This window comes from Ursus arctos, unplaced genomic scaffold (assembly GCF_023065955.2).
Source record: "Ursus arctos isolate Adak ecotype North America unplaced genomic scaffold, UrsArc2.0 scaffold_4, whole genome shotgun sequence".
Classification (NCBI taxonomy): domain Eukaryota; kingdom Metazoa; phylum Chordata; class Mammalia; order Carnivora; family Ursidae; genus Ursus; species Ursus arctos.
This window is the reverse complement of record NW_026623056.1, coordinates 57647984-57670556: the sequence shown is the minus strand read 5'-3', so window position 1 is coordinate 57670556 and position 22573 is coordinate 57647984. Positions and strand designations below refer to the sequence as shown.

The 22573-nt window shown below is 36.2% G+C and overlaps 1 long non-coding RNA gene across 3 annotated transcripts in view; it reads right to left on the bottom strand.

Annotated features, from left to right (window-relative positions):
• Positions 1 to 2400: 2400 nt before the first annotated feature.
• LOC130542594 (uncharacterized) overlaps positions 2401 to 22573 on the bottom strand; it is a 64803-nt gene continuing 44630 nt past the window's right edge. For 2 of the 3 annotated variants that reach the window (XR_008957253.1, XR_008957252.1), the window contains exon 9: positions 3251 to 3392. This is a non-coding gene — a long non-coding RNA (uncharacterized LOC130542594). Of the gene's footprint in view, positions 2781 to 3250; positions 3393 to 22573 lie in introns of those variants that run through there. The other variant, XR_008957254.1, reaches the window with a different exon arrangement.

The window sequence follows — 22573 nt, the reverse complement described above, 5'->3', positions numbered from 1 at the left end:
TTGGCTCAGGTCATGATCTAATGGTTACGAGATGGAGCCCTCCCTTGGGCTCTGTACTCAGTGGGGAGTCTGCTTGAGATTCTCCCTCTCCCTCTCCCTCTCCCTTTGCCCCTGGCCCCCACTTGTGCACTCTCTCTTTAAAATAAATAAATCTTAAAAAAAAGTAAAAGTAACGATCCTAAAACCTTCTCCTTTTATACAGTTTTGTCTCTCTTCAGTGTAAATGTTATTTTTTAATATTTCTGTTAACATTCTCCGCAAATTTAGTAATGCATTTCTGCAATATTTAAAAAGTTATTTGGAGATACATATTTTTAAACTTTTACTGTGATAAAGTTTATCTACAATACATTGCTTAGTTGGGGCTTACAATATTGATAGAATAGATAAAGTAGAATTTGAAAGAATATTAATGTTAATAGGAAAGCAAGGACTCATGTATATTTTTAAATAATTGGTAGAATCAAACGGCTAGTTCAAGCTGACCTGCATACCAAGCTCTTAATTCGTGAAATCTAATCTTAAATTTAATTATTTCAAGAGTAAATCTTTATGTGTGTTTACCCCTCTTCCCTAGGGTCTAGATGATATGGAGAAAAAATTTTATAATTTTTTTAAAGTTTTTATTTATTTAAGTAATCTCTGCCCCTAACACAGGTCTTGAACTCATGACCCCAAGATTAAGAGTCACATGCACTTCTGACTAAGCATTCCAGGAGCCCCAAAGGTTCTATACTTCTAGCAAAATAGATGTAAGCTGTGTATAGTTAATATGTTATTCTAAAAAGTATGACTGCAAAATAAGAACTGTTTTAAGAATTTTTTAGGATTAAATTTACTTTGAATTACTACATATATGAATAATTAAATCATAGATCTGAGACTCTAAAATGTGAGCCCATAAACAAACCTTACTTATTTAGTATTCTTTGCTAAGTAACAAAAATGTGAGTAGCAATATTATTTTAGATTAAAAAAAACATAATCATGAAAAGAAAATAACTCTTCATTATAGTTTCCCATTACATTATCCATAAAAAAAAACCACACACACACACATAGCAATTATACATTCAGAATATAGACCCTAAATTTGAGGAACGATCATTTCTTGGTAATTTCATCTATGTCTATTTCAGTGAAGCAATCATAAAAGAAAACTTAGAGTTTTTATGGCAAGCATCTCAAAATCAATCCATATTTTCCTAAAGTCAAGAAAACAATATGACCAGGAGGAAACCCACTCTGACCAGATAAGAATTTTGAATCTTTAATTTGATGGTATCTATGTCTTGTGTGTTAGATAATTTATATGCTAACAACGCATGTTCCCAAGCTTTCAAGAACTTCAGAATGATGAAACAATCCACTTTTTTCCTCCTGCAATCCTCTCTCCCTCTATGCTGACTTTTAGATTTTGAAATCCAGTCCTTTCTTCTGAGCATCTGGCATAAATCTCCATCAGACCCAAGAGGAGGGGCAAATTCTGTGGTTTGCATGAGAACAGCCTGACAGCTGCCAGTTTAATCCCTTGACGATGCAAAAATTTCTTCAAGGAGGGAATCCCACTTAACATGCAAACAGTCAAGCCTGATAGAGTTGGTTTCTTTCCATTTTAGTGATATTAATTAGAATGAAACAGAACAGCATCCATTTTTTTTATCTTTTTCTGAAAAATAGTTAAAATTATAGAAAAGGAATTTTATGTCAGCATCTAGATGACTCAGATTTACATGGTAAGTTTGAACTTACATTGTATATTTACAAAATGGCAATTATCGGGCATACTAATAACTTTGAACGTACTATAATGCAATAGTCTGATAAAAACTTTGAGGAATCCTTAAACTTAAGACCCCAAATATAGGACAGAAATTGGAAAAAAGAGTTGGGCTATGGGTGGACAAAGGATGATTTTCATGCTTTTACATTTGTGCTTTTATTTTTTTTCCTGAAGCATCCCAGAGTTTTAACCAGAAAGTCTTCACTACCAGGGCAAGGATCTGGCCCGATCTTGTAATTCTGGGCAGAACTCCATCTACTAGAAAACTTCTATGCCTGCTCCCCCAAAGTTATAGTTATTTGTCCTTTCATGCCATATTCCCTGAATCCAGTCTTCTTCAGTTATGCATTCCAGCAATTCACAAGCCTTGGAGCCACAAAGAGATACAATTAAATGGAGACTTCCCGGGAGAAAGTCAAATACTGTCTCCCATGTATTGTTCTGGCATCAGCTTCAAAACCATGGCAGAAGTATTTCTCTCCCCACTGCGGTCAGCACCCCTGGGTGCATTGGTCATAATCCAAATTAGAGTTGAGCCTGTTCTGAAATCGCTCTTTGTGTCTTGGTTGAGAAAAAAACTTGCAAGAATTGACCATTTCTAGTTCCCTTTTTGTGTTTCTAATCTATTAGAGGGAGTTGTAATTATGTCTCAGTTTAACCCATGACATCAGAGACGATCTTGGGACAATTAGAATCTCATTACAATCACTATCAAATACAACTCTTTATTTATAAGTCTCATTCTTGTTTTACATCCTCCCCAGCCTGTCTCAGAGCAATAATAGCGCACACACAAATTATTTACCATCCTAGGGCACTCTTCTAAGTGCTTTACACATATTTATTCATTTTGTGAAGCACTCTGGACACCTTCTCAGATTTCCTTGATGGCCTATCCCACAGAGGCCTCCAAGCGCTGGCTCTCCTCCCCACTTTCAGACTCCGATGACCCTCTCTGCAGGGTTTCTCGAGGAAACACCAAGGGCTGAATGGCAATCTGGAATCGTAGGAGAGCCAGCTGGACGTTAAGGTGAACTTTGAACACTGATCAATGGGAAAGAACAGATGAAGGGTCACAAAGCTTCTCCCTCCCTTCTCTTCTCTGTGGCTATTCCCTATTGCAACCCTTACAGGCAATTCCCAAGTACAGAATAAACATGACTGCCAAGAGACCTGCATTTTCTCTAGGTGGTTTGCTGTGAAATAGCACCCAGATCGACAAACGTCACATCACATCATTTCACCTTCTTGGTTACCGCAGTTATCTTTTTCTCTGACTCTTACTACCCTGGGCTAGAACCACCAAAATAAAGGGCTAGCCTCTTAAATCTCCCCTCATGCTATGCTTCCTAGAAGACATGGACTAAAGTGCTTATTTAATTTCCATAAAAATCCTGTAAAGTCGGTATAGTGGTTTTGCCCTTTGTACAGATGAGGGAACTGACACAGTGTAATCAAGTAACTTACTCAAGTTAACATGGCTGGTAAAGAGTAGGCCAGGATGTAAATACAGGCCCCGTGGGTCCAGAAGTGCATTTTCTTCAGTCACCGCTCTGTGAGGTCTGGATCAAGAGGCCAGTTTAGAGCCAAATCTCTGTCAGCTTCATCTCTACAAGCACAGAGAATGATTAGGAAGATAAACACGAAATTGTCGTCTTGGGTACTGGACCAATACCACGGAAAATGTGAGAATAGGCAATGCCACAGCGTCAATTAGATCTGATATCTAATTGAATGGCAATGCCAAGGAGTATCTACTAACTCACTACATATATCTATATCTATATCTATATCTATATCTATATCTATATCTATATCTATATCTATATCTATATCATCTATATCTATATGGCAGGGTAGATATAGGTAGAGGTAGGTAGATACAGATATAGGTATATACACCTATATCTGTATCTACCTACCTCTACCTATATCTATCTATCTATCTATCTATCTATCTATCTATCATCTATCTATCTATAGCAGGGTAGAGTTTTGTTTTGTTTCAGCACCATCAGTGCCAGGATATTCTAGAAATACCAGAAAGCCATGTGAATGAACATACTCTGGATTACTAAATTCTTTTGAATAAACCTCTGAAGAAAATCCTACATCTATCCCTTCCTTTGTATATTTCTCATGTAATAAGTAATGGCAAAATATATCTTTATTAATTTTAAATAATAAATCTATCCATAATTTAGGACAAGGCTTTTATTAATGATTGTTCTCACTAAGTTTTGACTGTGTATTATCTATCTATCATCTATCTATCTATCTATCTATCTATCTATCTATCTATCTATTTTTTTAAAAGATTTTTTTATTTAGAGAGAGTACACATGCACAAGCAGGGGAGGGGGGGAGGTAGAGAAAGAGAGAGAGAAAATTTAAGCAGACTCCATGCCCAATGTGAGCCAGACAAGGGGCCTGGTCTCACGACCCTGAGATCATGACCTGCGCCCAAATCAAGAGTCAGTTGCTTAACCGACTGAGCCACCCAGGCACTCTTTAACTATACATCTTTTCATAGTGGAACTTCTCTTTTAAAAATCAAACCTAGGGGCGCCTGGGTGGCTCAGTCGTTAAGCATCTGCCTTCGGCTCAGGTCATGATCCCGGGGTCCTGGGATGGAGCCCCGCATCAGGCTCCCTGCTCAGCGGGAAGCCTGCTTCTTCCTCTCCCACTCCCCATGCTTGTGTTCCCTCTCTCGCTGCCTCTCTCTCTGTCAAATAAATAAATAAATAAAATCTTAAAAAAAAATTAAACCCAATAAATTCTCAAATTAATGTAGCAGTGAAGACTCCTCTCAGCCAAACCTAAAAAGCAGTTGTAATAAAATTATAAAACTGGGAAGTAGACACCTGGCTGGGGAAAATATAAAGTTAATGTTTGCTTATTGTGGGTTAGAACTTGAATTGTCAACATAAAACAGTTGGGAAATCTAAACATTTATTCTTAATAATATTTTCACACACATATACATAATAAATCTGGTAACCTATTTATTGCAGAATGGACTATGGTCTGCCTCAAGCACATATAAACCATTCCATTCATTCCAAACAATCAGTTATAGTTCTTCCAGGAAATTGTGGAGGAGTCTCCAAATCCAGCTGAATTTTTTGGGAGTTCAAATTCCAAACTTCATGTTCTTCAGACTCATAATCCAAATATTATTTTTTAAATCCTCAGTCCTCTATTTCCCACATTCAAATCATCAGATTTTACCAATTCTCCCTTTACAGTGTTTTCTCAGCTTTAACATTTCTTTTCTATTTTCAGAGCTACAGTACACTCTATTTTCAGGCTATAATTCAACCAATATGGCCCTGGGCATAGTAGATACTGTACTGCATCCCACAGCTTTAGGGAGAAGCATTTCCCTGAATGACTTTGTGAATTGCATCCCTCCCCCAAATTTGTGATGCGGTTCATGTTCCCTTACAATCAAATCCTCCATTTGATCAAATGGTTTTCCTTTTCCAGTTTTCATCTAGTGGATATCAGCATACTTAAGCCCAGACCCATGAAAATATTCCTGGGGGAGAAGTGGCAGGAAAGTTGGGTAAAGTCTTCTTGGGCTGTATTTGCTACAGTATTGAATTATAATTTCCAATGTCCTTTTATGCTATTTTTATGCTGTAAGGCAGGTAATAAATCAGGCCATGGTCAGCTGGCTTCAAATTCTTAAATCATTCTCATGTGCCCCCTTCCTATTTAGAAACCTCCAACACTATTCTGTTGATTTTCGCAACGTTATCACTCAAATCCTTTAGTTAAGAGTAAACTCTACACAGTGGTATCATTGTTACATTTATTTGTATTTCTTTTCTTGGTATTATGTTGGGTTTTCTTTAAGTATATTTGATTCTTTTAATCCAACCAACTCCCAAGCACAATAGAGTTCTTCAAAGAAACATACACACATACATACGCATATCTATGTATATATTAACACACACATATACATTTTATTGTATCCTATACGTGTATATGTATGTATGCATGTATCATACACACACACATATATGCACATGATATTTATTTATTATAAGGAACTGGCTTACATGATCATGGAGGCTCATGAATCCAACCAAAACCTGCAGTATAGACCAGGCTGGAAACCCAGGAAAGCCAATGATGCAGATGAAGTCCAAAGACAATCTGACAGTATCCTGGAGAATTATCCAAAGAAGTTTAAAGAAGCTATGGCCTTTTTATTCTATTCAGGCTTTCAACTGACCAGATGAGGCTCACCCCCATTATGGAGAGCAATCCACTTATGCAAAGTTTACTAATTTAAATGGTAATCTCATCCAAAAACACCCTCCAACTTGATACATAAGATTAACTATCACTCATAATGATTATGTCTATTACTGCTCTTTAATGTTTTTTTTCCCAGTACCCACACTCTGTTTAGCAGTGGGTAGTTTATAACTTATGTGACAAGCTCATAGTGTGTTTTGCAGATGTCTGAGAAATAAATTAGGCTGGAAAAGATAATTTTGCATGGCATAATAAAAATATAATGGGTTAATTAAAATCAATTTTTATGTTCTTAATTTTTATATGTTATATCCTTAGAAATCAATGGAATTCACGATTATTGCATGTTACAAAAGTATTCTCAGTTTCGGAGCTCGCTATCACATTTTCAGATAACTCTATGGTACCTTGTAATACAGGGTAGAGGGGAACCTCTTGGCATTTAAAATCCTGGTTCTATCCTTGAGAAACTGATGCTTCGGGCAAGGTACTTAATCTCTCTGTTCCTCTGTTTACTCACCTATACAATATTAATAAGCTCTTCTCAATGGGCTGTGCTATGGACTAAATGTTTGTACCCCCTCAAAATTCATTTGTTGAAACCTTAACCTCCGAAGTGTGATGGTTGGATGTGAGACTTTTGAGAGATGATTAAGACTAGATTAGATCATGAGTATGGCACCCTCAATGAGATTATAGGACTTATTTTCAAAAAGAGGATGAGACAGATTTCTTTCTTGCTCTTTCATATGAGGAAACGAAAGAAGGCTCTCACCAGCACCTGACCAAGCTGGCACCCTGTTCTTAGACTTCCCACCCTCCAGAACTATGAGGAATAAATGTTATTTAAGCTACCCAGTGTAAGGTATTTTTCTTATAACAGTCCAAGCTAACCAAGACAGGTCATCAGGAAAATTTAATGAGTTACTATTTGTAAAGTTCTTAGAAGAATACATTAGCTGTTATTAAGTATTGTATGAGTTTGCTAAATAATAAACAAACAAACACACAAAATATTTGTCTTGTGTTAAGCAGGGGTCTTTTCACCGCTGTGACTTGACTCTGGAAAGTGCAAGATCAGCAGGACTATTTTAGCTAATTATAGTCTCAAATTCATTTAAATAAACATTTTACAGAAGTGAAAATAATGAGCTTGAAAGTGTTTGCATAGATATTTCCGTTAGTGATCAGATTTGGAAGCGCAGGATAATGCTAGCTGGTCCTGTTAGAGAAATAAAGTTGTCTGTGTCTTTACGACACACCATAACGTACAAGCAGAGGAGCGGACAGCTTATCTCTTTGATAAGTACAAAGTTAGTAAGTTTAGGGAAGTGGGGCTGGTGGGGTGTTTGGCACTGTACACACACAATCATTGATTAGCCAGTTTTCCTTTTCCAGTGTTCATCTAGTGGATATCCGCATACTTAAGCCCAGACCCATAAAAATATTCCTGGGGGAGAAGTGGCGGGAAAGTTGGGTAAAGTCTTCTTGGGCTGTATTTGCTACAGTATTGAATTATAATTTCCAATGTCCTTTTATGCTATTTTTATGCTGTAAGGCAGGTCATAAATCAGGCCATGGTCAAATATTAATACTTATAATTATATGAGGCTGCCTGAAGAACTTTGAGATGTTTCAAAAATTTGAAATTTTTTTTCTGGATTTCTAATATCAAATGCACTCTCTAAAGCAGCTTCTACAGATAAATCCTTTCTCCTGTGCTGGGTCAAAACACAAGAGCGCACATATCAATCTCCTGAGACTTCGGGGGGCAAGCACAAGTTGACTAACCAAGGAGAGTTCTGCGGCTTCGGCACTGCAGTTGCATTCAACCTCTGCTTGATCAGCAATAGACGTTGATGTCTGTTTCTAATTGCTGACTGGCTCTCCGGCTCTTGTACTATAAGAGGTTGGGTCACAATGACCCAGAAGAGTAAAAACCTGACAGTGCGGTAGCTCAGCATTTCCACACAAGTATATCCTTTCATGTTCATGTCAGACGTGGCTCTGATTCCATACCAGGTAGGGAGAGCCTTGAGGGGCATCTTAACACACAGAAATAGGGGAAAAGATCGTGAGAGTATGGTGTTGGATTTGAAGAACTTTATTTTTGAACTGTAGTGGGGGAAAAAATGTAAAGAAGCTACCCTCCCATGCTCACTCCAATCGAATATAAGAGGCTGCTGTAACCCCCACGTGTTCCTAGCCAAACTTCACATACTCACGGGAATGGCAGGACAGTCCCAGCAACAGCGAAAAGCAATGAGTCTCTCTTTCCTTACTTTTGAGAGAAATTTTCAACATATATATTGATTTCTAAGAGGTTTTTAATATATATATATATGTTTGATATTATTCTTTCAATTTATATGCTGAAAATGTAGGCTTACAGAATTTCTATCTTGTTTTGGGGGCATGTTGATGTTAAATGGATCCTAATTTTAATTTATGTTTAATTTGTAGTTAAAAAGGCCTTCTGTACCCCAAGATTACGAATTATTTACCCGAGATTTTTGCGCAAACATGACTTCTTATTTTACAAATAAATCTGTTACTGCTTTTGTACAAATAGTGAATAAATGTCCATATTTATTTATAACAACATTTATTGAATGATCCAATTTCTCTTCACTAATTTTAAATATGACATTTATAAGGCATGAAATTGCTGTTATACATGAGTCTAATCTAGCCCGTTGACCTATTCCTATGTCCACAATGTTTTTTAATTTATGAAACTTTATAGTACATTTACTGTGGGTAAAACAAGGCCTCATATTTTTATTATTTCTATTATTCTATTTCCTTATGTTTGTTCCTACAGGTGTCCTTTGAGTAATTTTTTTGGAAGATTTTATTTTTAAGTAACTTTTATACACAATGTGGGGCTCGAACTTACAACCCCGAAATCAAGAGTTGCATGTTCTACCAACTGAGTCACTCAGACACCCCGAGTAATTTTTTTCTTTGAAAAAACTCTTTAAGAATTTGACTGTGATTGATTACACAGCACTAATAGATTAATTTAGAGAGAATTGACAAATTGACAAATTCACTATTTTCCTCTTCTAGAAGAAACAAACATATATCTACCCATCTTTACTGATCTTCTCTTCTGTAATAGATTTCAAAGTTTTAATTATGTGTTTTCTATATTATTCTACCATGCTTTGTATTAAGATATTCCTAAATTTCCTTTTACCTTTTTCATAACATTTTGATCATGCTTACAGATAGGAAAGCTACTAAATTTGTTTCTGGGGGTGGCTGGGTGGCTCAGTCGATTAAGTGTCTGCCTTCGGCTCAGGTCATGATCCTGGAGTCCCAGGATGGAGGCCCACATTGGGCTCCCTGCTCAGCAGGGAATCTGCTCCTCCCCCGGCTCATTCTCTCTCACTCTCACTCACTCTCTCTGAAATAAATAAATAAAATTTAAAAAAAAATAAATTTGTTTCTGAAAGCTTTTAAATGAATTTATCAATAATATATATACATATACATATACATATATATATATATATATGTATATGTATATATAATCTGGGGCACCTGGGTAGCTCAATCGATTGAGTGACCGACTCTTGGTTTCAGCTCAGGTCATGATCTCTGGGTCATGAGATGGAGCCCCAGATCAGGCTCTGTGCTCAGCAGGGAGTTGCTTGATGCTCTCTCCCTCTCCCTCTACCCCTTCCCCCGCCTCTGCTTGTATGCACATGCTCTCTGTCTCTTTCTCTCTAAAAATAAATAAATTAATCTACAAAAAATTATCTTCATAAATTTGTAAAATAGTGAAAGAGACATTTTCTTTCCTCTGTACATAATGCCTGGGGAACATGTGCAAAAAGAGTTCTCAGACTTACTGCTATGTTTCCAAATTCACGCAGCACTAAGAGGTTCACAGGTTCACGTGCAACTAAATCATATGACTGTTTAAATTCATTTTTCCCAGATGAGACTATAATTCACATTGATATGAGTCCTGTTAAAGCATGATTCATGTTATAGAATTTAAGAGCTAGATGAAACTATAAGACATCATGAAATCCAGTCCATTAAATGTTTCCCATACCTCAACTATATTGAAGTCTTTGAAAATATTTAAAGTGGTTTCTTAGTTTTTTATGAACTATAGTCATCACTGCTCCATTGTTCCAATTCCTGGGCTTCAGTTGATTGTGTTGCATCCCATCGTCAGATGACAGATGCCCAAGGACCAATGAGAGTGGTGGCCCTCACTTTGCAGAAAATAAAAAACTGATGTCAGGAAAAAAAAAAAAAAACTATTGGTGTCTGCAAGGCGATCAATCTCCTCAACAGTATATCAGAGTCACTGGTTCCCCGAAGGTTGGGCAGAACCCAGGAAAACTGTTTATCAGTGTCAAGAAAGAGATTATTTGGAGAGATGTGGATAACAGAGTGACCATCTATGATTCAGCAATCTTCCTCTACAAAGTTTTCCAGTAGCAAAAATCATAAATCTTTCTTCTTTAAGTAACAAATGGATCATTATTTTTCTATATCTGCCAAGCTATGAATGAGTCAGTCTCTATCATTTATTGTCAAGAAACAGGTCAGATACTAAAGATGAAATCTAATCCCTATGTAGCTGATCAGGAATTAGGAAAAAATGGCTCATGTTTTTGGTACAGACTCCTTAAGGGGTATAATATTCAAATACATTAAAAAGTAAACATATGATATGTCATGACATCAGCTGAAGAAGCCTAAACCTTGTTGCAGAAATTCCTTTCAACTGAAGAAGGAGCATTTTCTCTTGTTGGCCGTTTGAATGGCAAGAGTCTATTAAAGCACTTTTCTATCATCCTTACTATTGTCTATGCTTTCAGAATAGCTTTACCTTAAGAATTTTTCAACTTGCAATAAGAATCATGTGGAGTTAAATTAATTATGTTTTTAATGCTGCTAATGACGTATGGCGAAGCTAATGGCAGCCCATCCTCTCTGTCACGCAAGCCACGCTGTTCCTCTTAATAACATGTGTTGGGTTTCCAATCACATAAATGATTTCCTGTTGGCCAAAATGATAAAGCAAAATCTGCCTGTACTAGGCTCTCCATTATCTGGCAACTGCCTTATTCTGGCCCAACACCTGCCTGAGGTGTGGCAGTTGTGTTGATTGGATGACAGGAAAAAAAGATGGATAACGTAAGGGATAGAATGGAGTGAAGTTCAAGAACTCAGACGAAGTGCAAGAAGGCTGTAAATGTGTTACTACTAAAGACCAAAAGGCTTATTCTACATATGCAGGTGGGTGGATGACACCAAGGTGGAGGACAGTGATCGAGAATCTCTGGCTAGATGTCCAGCCTTGTGTCCAAGCATTCTTCGCAATGACTTCAGGATCTAGCTTGCTCTTTTATGACTTTATGTCTTCGTTGATGTGTCTCCCCCTTGGAAGGCCTTTGCCCTCCAGCCAGCATGGTGAACTCCTACTGAGCTTTTAAAACTGAGCTCTTATAAAGCCTTCTCTAACTCTTCTATTATTTCTCTAACCAGAAAACCTGGTACTCACTTTCTGCCAACACTTCAGCTAATATCTACAGGCAACACATAGAAGAGATTGAGGAATAACTCTAAATATCTGGATATAATGAAAATAAGATTTCACTAAAAGATTTAAACTACAACATGAATGTTTAATGAATTGCTACAGAAACATACACAGTCACGATAGTCAGAGTAACTTCTGTACTATGGAAATTCCACACTAATAGAATTGTTGATACTAGTGCAGAGTGGGAAGAGCGAGGAAGGAATTCAAGTGCAAAGGAATGTGATTCGCTCTCTGCCAAATTCTCCAGTGAATGAAGAGGACTGAGCTAGAGATCAGGAGAAGGGAAGGAAAAGGAAAGGCAAAAGATAACTGAACATAATAGCATGAATCTAAATGGCGGAGGACATTTTACTAAAAAGCTGTGTAATAATCATCATGGCGTTGCAATGGAGAGAATAAAAGACACAATCTTATTTTCCAACCATCAAGAAAGTGAGTAGTCCAAGACTGAGAGATGCAAAGAAAGTGGTATACTCAAGGAAGATCTAGGTTTCAGCTAAAAGAAATGTAGAACTAGCTGGCATATAATCTATGACTCTTGCTTAAATTTTGTTCCGATGATCTCTTGGACATGAGTGAATACGGAGCCAATAAGCAGAGGACGTGTTCCAACCTGCTTGGCGTAGTGTTTGTTGAGCGATAAGGGCTTATGCAAGAGGAATGCGGCATGGAACTCATCTGCCAGGTTTCATGGAAATGGACAAAATAGACTCATACGCATGAGGATCAAGCAGCAAGAGTCCCTTCCTCCGATACTCTGTGCACAACACAGTAGTGTAATAATTTGTCTTTTAACACAGCTTGCCTGAAGGAAAGAAAATGCCTAGAGAATGAATATAAACATCTATTCCTCCTATAATTGTATTTCTTACTGTAAATCAATAAATTCACATATATTTGTTTTATACATCCGTCTTTTGCGAACATTTTCAAAGTTGGAAACCCTAAAGGATCATTTCTGGAATACTAAAAAGATCACTTTTCAGGCATGGCCAGGTTATGAGCCAATTCTGGATTTACTTCTATTCTCTGTACACTGAGGAACTGTATTAGAGAAATACCTCTGTAACACAAAGATAAATTATTTTTCATAAGTATGTTGCCTACTGATCTATGAGGTTTGGAGGTCAGAAATAGCATCTTATTTTCTCTTAGATCCACCAGCATCTAGTGCAGTGCCTGGTACATGGTAGGCAAACATTTAATAGTTTTTGAAAGGAAAGGAACAGTGCCATGAGCTGAATGTTTGTGTCCCCCTAAAATTCATATTTGAAACCTAATCCCCAGTGGGACGGTATTTAGAGGTGGGGCTTGAGAAGTGATGAGGTCATGAGGGCGGAGCCTTTATTAATGGAATAGTGTCCTTATAACAGAGACCCCAGAGAGCTCTTTAACCCTTTCTGCCATGTTAGATTGCATTGAAAAGACGGCTGTCCAGATAGCAAACACTAAATCTGTCAGCACCTTGACCCTATAATGTCTAGCCTCCGGAACTGTGAGAAATAAATTCCTGCTGTAATCTACCTGGTCTATGGTATTTTGTTACAGTAACCCAAACGGACTAAGATAAACAGTTATTCAAATGGTGGCATTATAGGAAAAAAGAACCTTTTTCCATTGAACAAGGTTATAATATCCTTAGAATCAGACAATTGCTTTCTTGGTTATCTGTGGAGCCGGGTTTTCTATGTGGCAGGTTGCATTGTGTCACAGTTCTGCGTGGCGGGTTGTACTAAGTGGTTAATAAATGCAATCTGCTGAACTATGTGGCAGATCTGTGTGGTGGGTTGGGTTGTGTCATTAGTCCCATCGTGGGGTGGGGGGGTTAGATTTGTAAAATACCTGACCTCTTGCTCCTTTAAACATGTGATATAGGCAGGCACCACGGTAATTTGCCTAGCTCTCTCCGTGGATGTCTGAAAGCCCCCCCCCCTTTTTTTTAATTGAATGGCAGATTTAATACAGATTTTGTTTAAACTGCCTGAAATTAAGTAATATGTTTGAGACAGAATACTTAACATATGAATGATTCGGATAACTTGAGCTGCAAACACGAACAATTTTCTCCAAAATCTTGGGGATTTTTCATCTGTATTGCAACAACTAAATGGTTTCCAGGATAAGAAAAAGTACTCGGGAGGGGAATTTTAAAATCAAAACACTTTCTCCCCCTCAACTCCAAGTAGGCTATGGAGACTAAATTGTGGTTATTGAATTTTTCTTAATGTTCACGTCCATTGATTATCTTAACAAATACTTTCTAAATAAGATGGAAGCAAATGCAAAAGCCTATATAAGACAGGAAACTGGGCAGAGGGTAGGAATGGTTCTCTAAGACGAAGTCACAGAAACCAATCTCTAAGGGGTCCACTCCTTTGGGTTGAACAGTGAACCAACAGAGTGCTCAGCAGCAGAGCTAAATTTATAAACCTGGGTCTGAAAACAGGGAGATTCAAATCCAAGGGAAAAAGAGGAGAGAAACAGGGAAAGAAACGGGGAGAAACACAAGCTACCAGAGCCGATTAGTCAAACTAAAGAGAAAGCTCCGCAAATCAGGTAAGAAACATGAGCCCTGGCCACTTGATGCCCAATCCTGAGCTGTTATAAAATGATTCTTACCTTCAGCAGAGATCGTGTCTAGTTTGGAGATAAGAGCAAGGGGTCAAAATTAGGCCATGCAATAAAACCGGCAAGGGACAACTAAACACTAATCAGTAAAATAATAAAAGCAATTACAGGATGAGCTCAAAGAAGGAATAAAAGTATGTGTGGATTTAAAATCAATATCTAGAAACAAGAAGGTCCAAACCCTTAACTATAACTGCATACGATGGGCACCGAAAGGAGCCCGCGAAGGCGAAGAAATACTCTTTACATCTGGTTTGGCACATTTATCTTTTTGCCATCACTGAGCTTATGTCCCCTGAAGTTCTTAGAGAAATGGTAAACAGCGGAATTCCCTGTCTTAATATAGGCAGATTCTGATTCTGATGAAATTGTTTTGAGATTTTTTGTTTGTTTTTTTAATAACCACCAAGTCACCATCAAAAGACATTCCTTCCCCTTTCCGTTCTGGTGAAGCTATCATGTAGACACAATCCAAAAAAAGATGAACTACTCTTATTAGATAAATGACAATTTGCCAACAATTCATTAAATAAGAATTGTGCACTTGTACCTTATAGCATAAATTTTATTCCCTGTTATCTTTTTGCTTCACTGTAAATTTCTTTATATTTTCCTCTCATATATTCCTAAGTTTGATTTACCCAATGTGTTCAAAACTCATATTAAAGACAAATGAGTTGCTGCTGCTTGTCTCATAAAACATGCTCGGAGAACAAGTTTTGATGGATAGGAAACCTTTCTGGTCAAACTTGCGGTTGGTTTTCAAAGGTCATTTTTTTTTCAACGCAGATTCAATTAGTCTTATCAAATGTGGGTTAGTCATGTCCATCCAGCTCCCAACATATCCTGATCCAGGAGCATTCAGAGCTGGTGATAGGCATGTCAAAAAAACCAAATATACCTTCAATTTCTTCCTGCCCATTCCACTTGACGAAGCCCAATTAACCAAAGAGGAATTTGGTCTTCTAGAGAACATTCCAGTGACTACTGAAGTTAAAGATTATTGCCTTTGAAAAATTTGATTGGGAGAGTGGTCAGTGTTTATTTGTTCCTGAAGCTAGATCTTATATGTCCTTTTCATTAGTTTTTCTACTCATAAACAGATGAAAACTCATTGTACAAATTGTAATAAAAAAAATCCCCAAACTTAGAATAAACCATTGTTTTTTAAGATACCTTTAAAATGTCTTTTAATGATTTTTCTCCCAAAGTAGCTTTCATGTCTGATACTCAGGTATTCTCAGGAATACTGCAAAATCTCTTAAGTACCATGAATTGTTTTCTAACCTTTTGAGATAAAACATTCAAATAAAAAAAAAAAGATATCATTAAACCAATGAAAGTTTTTTTCTAAGAAAGCTTCTTGGTAAAATTCGACTAATGTTAGTTTTTTATAATAAAACGAGGATCCCATGTTATCACTGAATAATATTTCCCTCTATAAAGATCTAAAAGACGTTGTAATTATAAAAAACACCAAGAAGGTCTTGACGATAGGAAAATGCAGAGAATTTCCTTTTCTAGTAGGTCGAGCTAGTTACGACAGTCACAGCGAAGTTTCTTGTTCATGGTTCCACTAACAGTTTTATGTAGGCTGAAAACCGGCCTGTGATCCAGCGCCCGTGTGGTGTACTTTTGTTTCCCCGTCCCTCCCCGCCCCTGCCCTGCTGAAAACGAACACGGCTTGGAAATGTCTGAAAACAGTGATCTTATTGTGCCCGTCTTAGTGCAGTTAGATGACTGAGAAGCACAACATGCTCCGCAGATGTGGAAACCGTGTAATTCTGAGCTTCCTCCAGGAAAGAATGAGCTTTGATAGGCTGGAACTGAAGCTTCTTTCAAGGTGTAAAATGACCGTGGATTTCCTATTACCACGGACAACTATTTCGGATATTCACAGCCAAGTTAAGCATGGTGGCAAACAGCTGTTCATAATGTTGCTGCCTTAGAGTGCATGTGCCTTCTAAGAAGCCCGAGAGCTACATTCCTCACTCTTCCTTTTTTTTGAAAGGAGTTACCCCGTGTTATTTTTGCTTAACTTCTGGCTCACTCCTTTATTTGAAGTGATGAGATTTGCAAGTGCAGGTAGACCTTTCCTAAAAGACATCTAGAAGTACTATATTCTTGTTTTATAAAAGTTCAGATTTTCCCTCAAAAATGCGTTTTATTTAGAAATTTAACACAAATTTATATTAGTCGCAAAGTTTGAGAAGCAAGCTTTACGATTTTGCCTAATTCTAAGGACAATAATTTTAACTATATAGATAATTGCCCAGAGATGCAACTGGCATAAATTCAAGTACTTGCCCATTTCATTTTAACATTAATAGAATGTTAGTTCAAAGACAAAACTGACTACAATAGAAATGAAATGGCTTTCATAGACCCTGTTAGAAAGTCTATTTTTTTTTTACTGAAGACGTAACAGTTTGCATATTTACCTGGAAGTGCTCTGTTTTTTGATCCAGAGGGAAGTTTTGTAATAAGCATACTAAACTCTAATACTAATTCAGATCTGTGAAATTGGCTTCGCTCTGAAAAATCTCAATGCCACAGATAACAAAAGTCTAGTATACAATAGATTTGCACATATCAATTAGTAAATATCAAGAAGAAGTATCAATAGAAGAATCAATCAATAAGAATCAATCAGAAGAAGGAGGAGGAGGAGGAGGTGGCAGTGGAGGAGAAGGAGAAGGAAAAGAAGAAGAAGGAGAAAAAGCAGAAGAAGAAGAAGGAGAAGAGGAAGAAGAGGAAGAAGGGGAGGAAGAAGAGGAGGAGAAAGAAGATGGGGGAGGGTGTGTATGAAATTTGGGTGCTAGTTATGACTTCAGCATGAATTTTTGGAAATAGAAATAATGCAGTACTAGTGATTTTTTTCCCCCTCGAACACATTAATTTTTCAAAGTAGAAATGAATTGCCTCAATTTCAGGGGACAATTTGTACTCATGACTATTGTACACATTGGGAAAGTACTTGTAGACTTACATAGATGACTGGATCTACTTGTGTACCCTGAGGAAAATCATTTTACAATCAGCACTTCAATTAATCACCCTTTACATCCAATTCAGGAAAACTTACAAGAATTGAGGCACTGTACGTACTTTAGAAAGTCTTTTACTAGGGAGCCTTTTTATCGGCTTGCTTTGGAAACTTAGATTGATAAAGTTCAAAATGATATTTCATTTGCTTGGATGATCCTATTTCAACACAATCAAGGAGTGTTTCCATTTTATAAGATACACCTAATTACAAACTCTACGATGTAACAAAATGTAAAATACGAATCCAGATTCACTAAACGTACATTTCCAATACATTTTCAAAAGTTTGTTTTTGTTTTGTTTCTTAAAGGGATGTAGTCAATGAAAGAAAGATTGCCTTTAAAGTATTTTAACCAGGATGGTTGATGGAAAAGATAGAATATTGAGAAATGTTGTGATACTTTAATTTCAAAAATCATTAATGTTGAGACACCTGGGTGGTGTGGTCAATTAAGCCTCTGACTCTTGGTTTCGTCTCAGGTCATGATCTCAGGAATGAAATAGAGTCCTGCATTGGGCTCTGTACTCAGCGAGGATTCCCTTGGGATTCTCCCTCCCTCTGCCCTTGCCACTCAAGCTCTCTCTCTCTAATAAATAAGTATTTTTTAAAAATTATTAATTCTGTTATTAATATTGAATGTATATTTTGCCAAAAATTGTTAAGGAACATCAGTGTTATTAAAATTAATTTACTTCTCCAAAAATAATTTACTATTTCTCTTATAGAAAAGTTAGCTTTGTGGTATCTGAATTTTAATCCACCTCAAATTCAGTGTTAAACCTCAGAAATGAAATTCAACTGTGCTTTTTAGAGTTACATATATTTCTAAATTGGATTGATTGATATATTTTGTCATTTTGATATGAAAATGTTCTCATGGTTAAAATTATGTACAAATGTATAAACTATTTAAAACCAAGTAAAATGGTATTATTTGTTCAAGTACTATTTGGATTCATTTCCCTTTTAGAAAGTATTCCATTTATAAATAATAAGCGTCCTAAACCTTTTTAAAAGTTATTACTGAGTCTAATTATACAAAGCCTTTATGTTAACTTTTTTCTCTGATAAATGATAAAGCCTTCACAAGGCAACAAATTCAAAAAATACAAAGCGATCACCTTCCCACACTAATAATAATAACTATCTTCATATAAATAGTACTTACCATGGACTTGACACTAATCTAGGTCTTCTGTATGTATGTATATGTACATTAATTAATTCTCACCATATTCTTATATGAGAATGACATAGTATTATAGACATAATATTACTTTTGTCTGGAATCCGTTACAGCTCAGATATGAAAAATCTTTATGATTTCCTAAATTCCCAAGTATCACCATTATAACAAGTCATAAATGATACAATTTAAATAAAATTTTGCTAAGATAAGCTGAGTAGTCAGCTGGGCTTTCTCTCACTGTCTTTAAGTAATTTGTACCTGGTTGCATAATAATATAAAGTCATATATTATCAAATTTACAAACTGCCACAGTTTAGAAACTTAGAGTAACTTGCTGGTAAAGAGATATAGCAAAGAGACTATTCTATTTTCATTGTGAAAATTGTCTACAAAGAGGAAATCTCAACAAAAGGAGGAAAAAAATTGGTGGGGAAGGAAAAGGAGTTTTTTGTACCTTCTCTTTGAAAACTGTTGTTATTGTGATCATGTTTTTCACAGTGCTCAGTGGATATTGTCACAGGGAACGAAAAAGCCTTAATAGCATGAAAAGAAAATTTCAAAATTTATGTTTTTATGAGACTATCCACTTAGAACAGACTAGAGATTGGCATATAAACTAGTTCCTACCAAATGAGTCACTTGAGATGACAACATTTATTTGTTAAAATCAATGTTGTTTTGAAAATCAGTGCTGCCTTCACAATCCATTAAAAAAAAAGGGGGGGGGCTAATTTATTAGTCCTATTTTCATCCCCAAAACAAATGCTTCTTAAAAAGGAAGTGGCCATAACGTTCATTCTATTTGTAAATTAGTCTACGTTAGGAATATAGCTAAATAGAAGGAGATAGCAACGGTAAAGATAGGGCAGCAGAATCCAAAACTCCATGCCTTATTCAGTCTTATCTTCAATAAACTTGTGTGAGTTATTCTCATTTTTCAGGAATTCCTGACAATCTTAATCTCATTTCCCCATCATCCAAAATGGCTACCTAGTCAAAAACGGCCCAGTCCTGGCTCCAGTGAGTCTAGTGAAGAAATGGCAAATGTTGTAAGAAAGCTTAATTGATTCTTATTTTGGTAATCATTGATAAATTTAAAACGTTAATCACTCTAGTAAAATGAAAATAAAATTCCACAAGGTTACATCTATACACAAATTGATAAAACAGCTTGGCCAATGGAGACAATGAAAAAGTAAACAAAAACGAAAACACATCTACAATAACATAGTTGTTACTTATCTGGCACGTGAACTGACCAATAAAAAACAATGGATCAATTTAGGATAAACCATAATGGGGTAGGAAAGACCTGGCTTTTGAGTCTGAAAAAAGATGTGGTTCAAAACCTGAACTCTAAACTGATCTTTTTTTTTTTTAATTTTCTTTTTAAGATTTTATTTTTTTAAGTAATATCTGCACCTAACATGAGGCTGGAACTCACAATCCCGGGATCAAGAGTTCCATGCTCCACTGACTAGCCAGCCAGGCACCCCTTACCATCTTTTTAATCCCTTTAAATAAAGTAACCTATATCTCAGCCTTGGAAGCCAAATAAATAAATAAATAAATAAATAAATAAATAAATAAATACTACATCCTTTATTAGGATTATTGTAACAATTAAATAATATAGAGATTTAAAGAGCTTCACACCAGAGAGACAATGTCTAGGGAATTTTGTCATATTTGTACATGTGTTATGGGCTGACCCATGTCTCCCCCAAAATTCATATGTTGGAGCTCTAATTTCTAATTTCTCTAATTTCAGAACATGACTGCTTTGAAGATTGGGCTTTTAAATAGGAAATTAAGTAAAAATGAGGTCTTTAAGGTGGACCCTAATTTCATCTGACTTGTGCCATAGAAAGAGAAAATTTGGGCACTCAAGAGAGACACCAGGACTGCCTGCACACAGAGGAAAGACCATATGAGGACATAGCAAGATGGCAGCCATCTGCAGGCCAAGGAGAGAGGATTCGGGAAAACCCATCCTGTTGACATCTCAGTATTGGACTTCTAGCATGCAGAACCATGAAAAAAAATATATTACTGTTGTCTAGTATTTTATTGTGGCAAATTAATACAATATGTATATGAAGAATTAGTAAATTGGGGCACCTGGAAGGCTCAGTTGTTTAAGTGTCTGCCTTCAGCTCAGGTCATGATCCCAGGGTTCTGAAATCAGGCCCCACATCGGGGTCCCTGCTTGGTAGGGAACATGCTTCTCCCTCTTCTCCCTGCTTATGCTCTCCCTAGCTATCTCTGTCTCTCTTTCTCAAATAAATAAGTAAAATCTAAAAAAGAAAGAAAGGAAAGGAAGAAGAAAGAAAGAAAGAAAGAAAGAAAGAAAGAAAGAAAGAAAGAGCAAATTACCCCAATGTAGGTAAAATGTCTAATGCTGCATGTCCTAGTTGTTAGGAACACGCCTCATGAAATGTCCCAAAAACTACATGTATTATTTCATTTAATCCTCAAAATAGTGATAATGGATTAAGTGCTATTTTAATGTCTGTCTTACAATGAGGAAACTAAGTCACAGAACTCTTTAATAATCTAAGGTCACACAGTTAACCCAAAACTAGAGCCTAAGCTCATCACCACTATGCTCCAAAAGGAGCAAAATTAAAAATAAATAAGCAAACATTCAGTTTTATGGGCATGTCGTACAAATTGGACATCCTTATTCATTAAAAAGCGTGAAACCCCACAGCCTTTGTTAAGAAAGAAGGAAAAACCATATAGACTTTAAACCTAACTTGGGCATACATGAGTGCATGTTATCAGATCTATTTTTACGAGAACTTTTCAATGCTCGTTTCCATGAGGAATGCAGATGACACAGTTGTTAGAACACTGAGCTGTTTTTAGTGTAGCCTTGACTATCATTTTAGAGTCTCTTAGCCCTATCTGCTCCATGTACCCATTGATTAATTCCATGAGCACAAACACAATGCAGATATAACTCAGAAGGAAGTAAAAGCTGACTACCTTGTCTGACCCATGGTTAAAATGCTCATATTTTCAACTTAAAAATTGTATTTCATTTTGCTAAAGTAATTTGGTGGAAGGATTTGAATAGGTCAAATACCTGAATTATATATTATCTTAACAGAAACTTGGCTTGATAATTTAAATTACTGTTAGTCAAATATCGATATGGAGAGGCCCAAAGGGATATAAAATAAAAAATCGATACAGTGTTGAACGTCAGTTACTTATAAATAAATATATCTAAAAAAGATTAAAACAGCATGGTTAGTAATGAAAAAACTTCTTATTTCCCGGTACCAGTCACTTCCCTAGATTTCAGGTATAGCAATTAAAAGGCAAAAATATTTTTTTGTATTTTTCATAAATGAGAAAAATAGTAAAATTTATTTAATACTACTTTTTGTTGACATGCTTTTTTCTTTTTGATGGATCAAAAGGAAACTTTACCTGATAATCTTATAAACATAATCATAAATTCTAATATATAATTCTGCTAACGCAGTATTTTCATTAGTTTACTCATCCAAGCTCATCCTTTATGTGTCCTAAAATCTAGAAGGATTGTATTTTAAATTTTTTCTTCTATTGTAAGAGCAGTACATAACAATCGTGGAAAATTTTAATAAAACAAATAGTAACAGTTGTATTCCCTTCACCTTTATGGATCAGTACAACTCAGATATTGATTTGATATACTGCATTTTAGTTTGGTATTTGTATACCTGTGTTTGTGCCCTGAAAATTTGATTCATGTATTCATTTATTATTTAGTTTAATAAATATGGATGGCACAACTACTCTGTACCAGAGCAACAGAGTATAGGAGCGACAACTATGTATTCTAAGGCAGAGGAATCCATGGATGGATATAAAGACCAGGAACTGGATTTAGACATGAGTTTAAGATGTGCGTTAAACCCTCAAATGTAAAAGTTGAGCATGGGGTTGGATATAGAATTGTGTGGTCCAGAGGAAAAGTCTGGTCTGGATATAGACCATCTGGGAGTAGAAGTTATTTAAACCCAGAAGGCCATATAAAGCAGCAAAGATGTAGAGTGTGGGGAGAGAAGAGAAGACACCAAG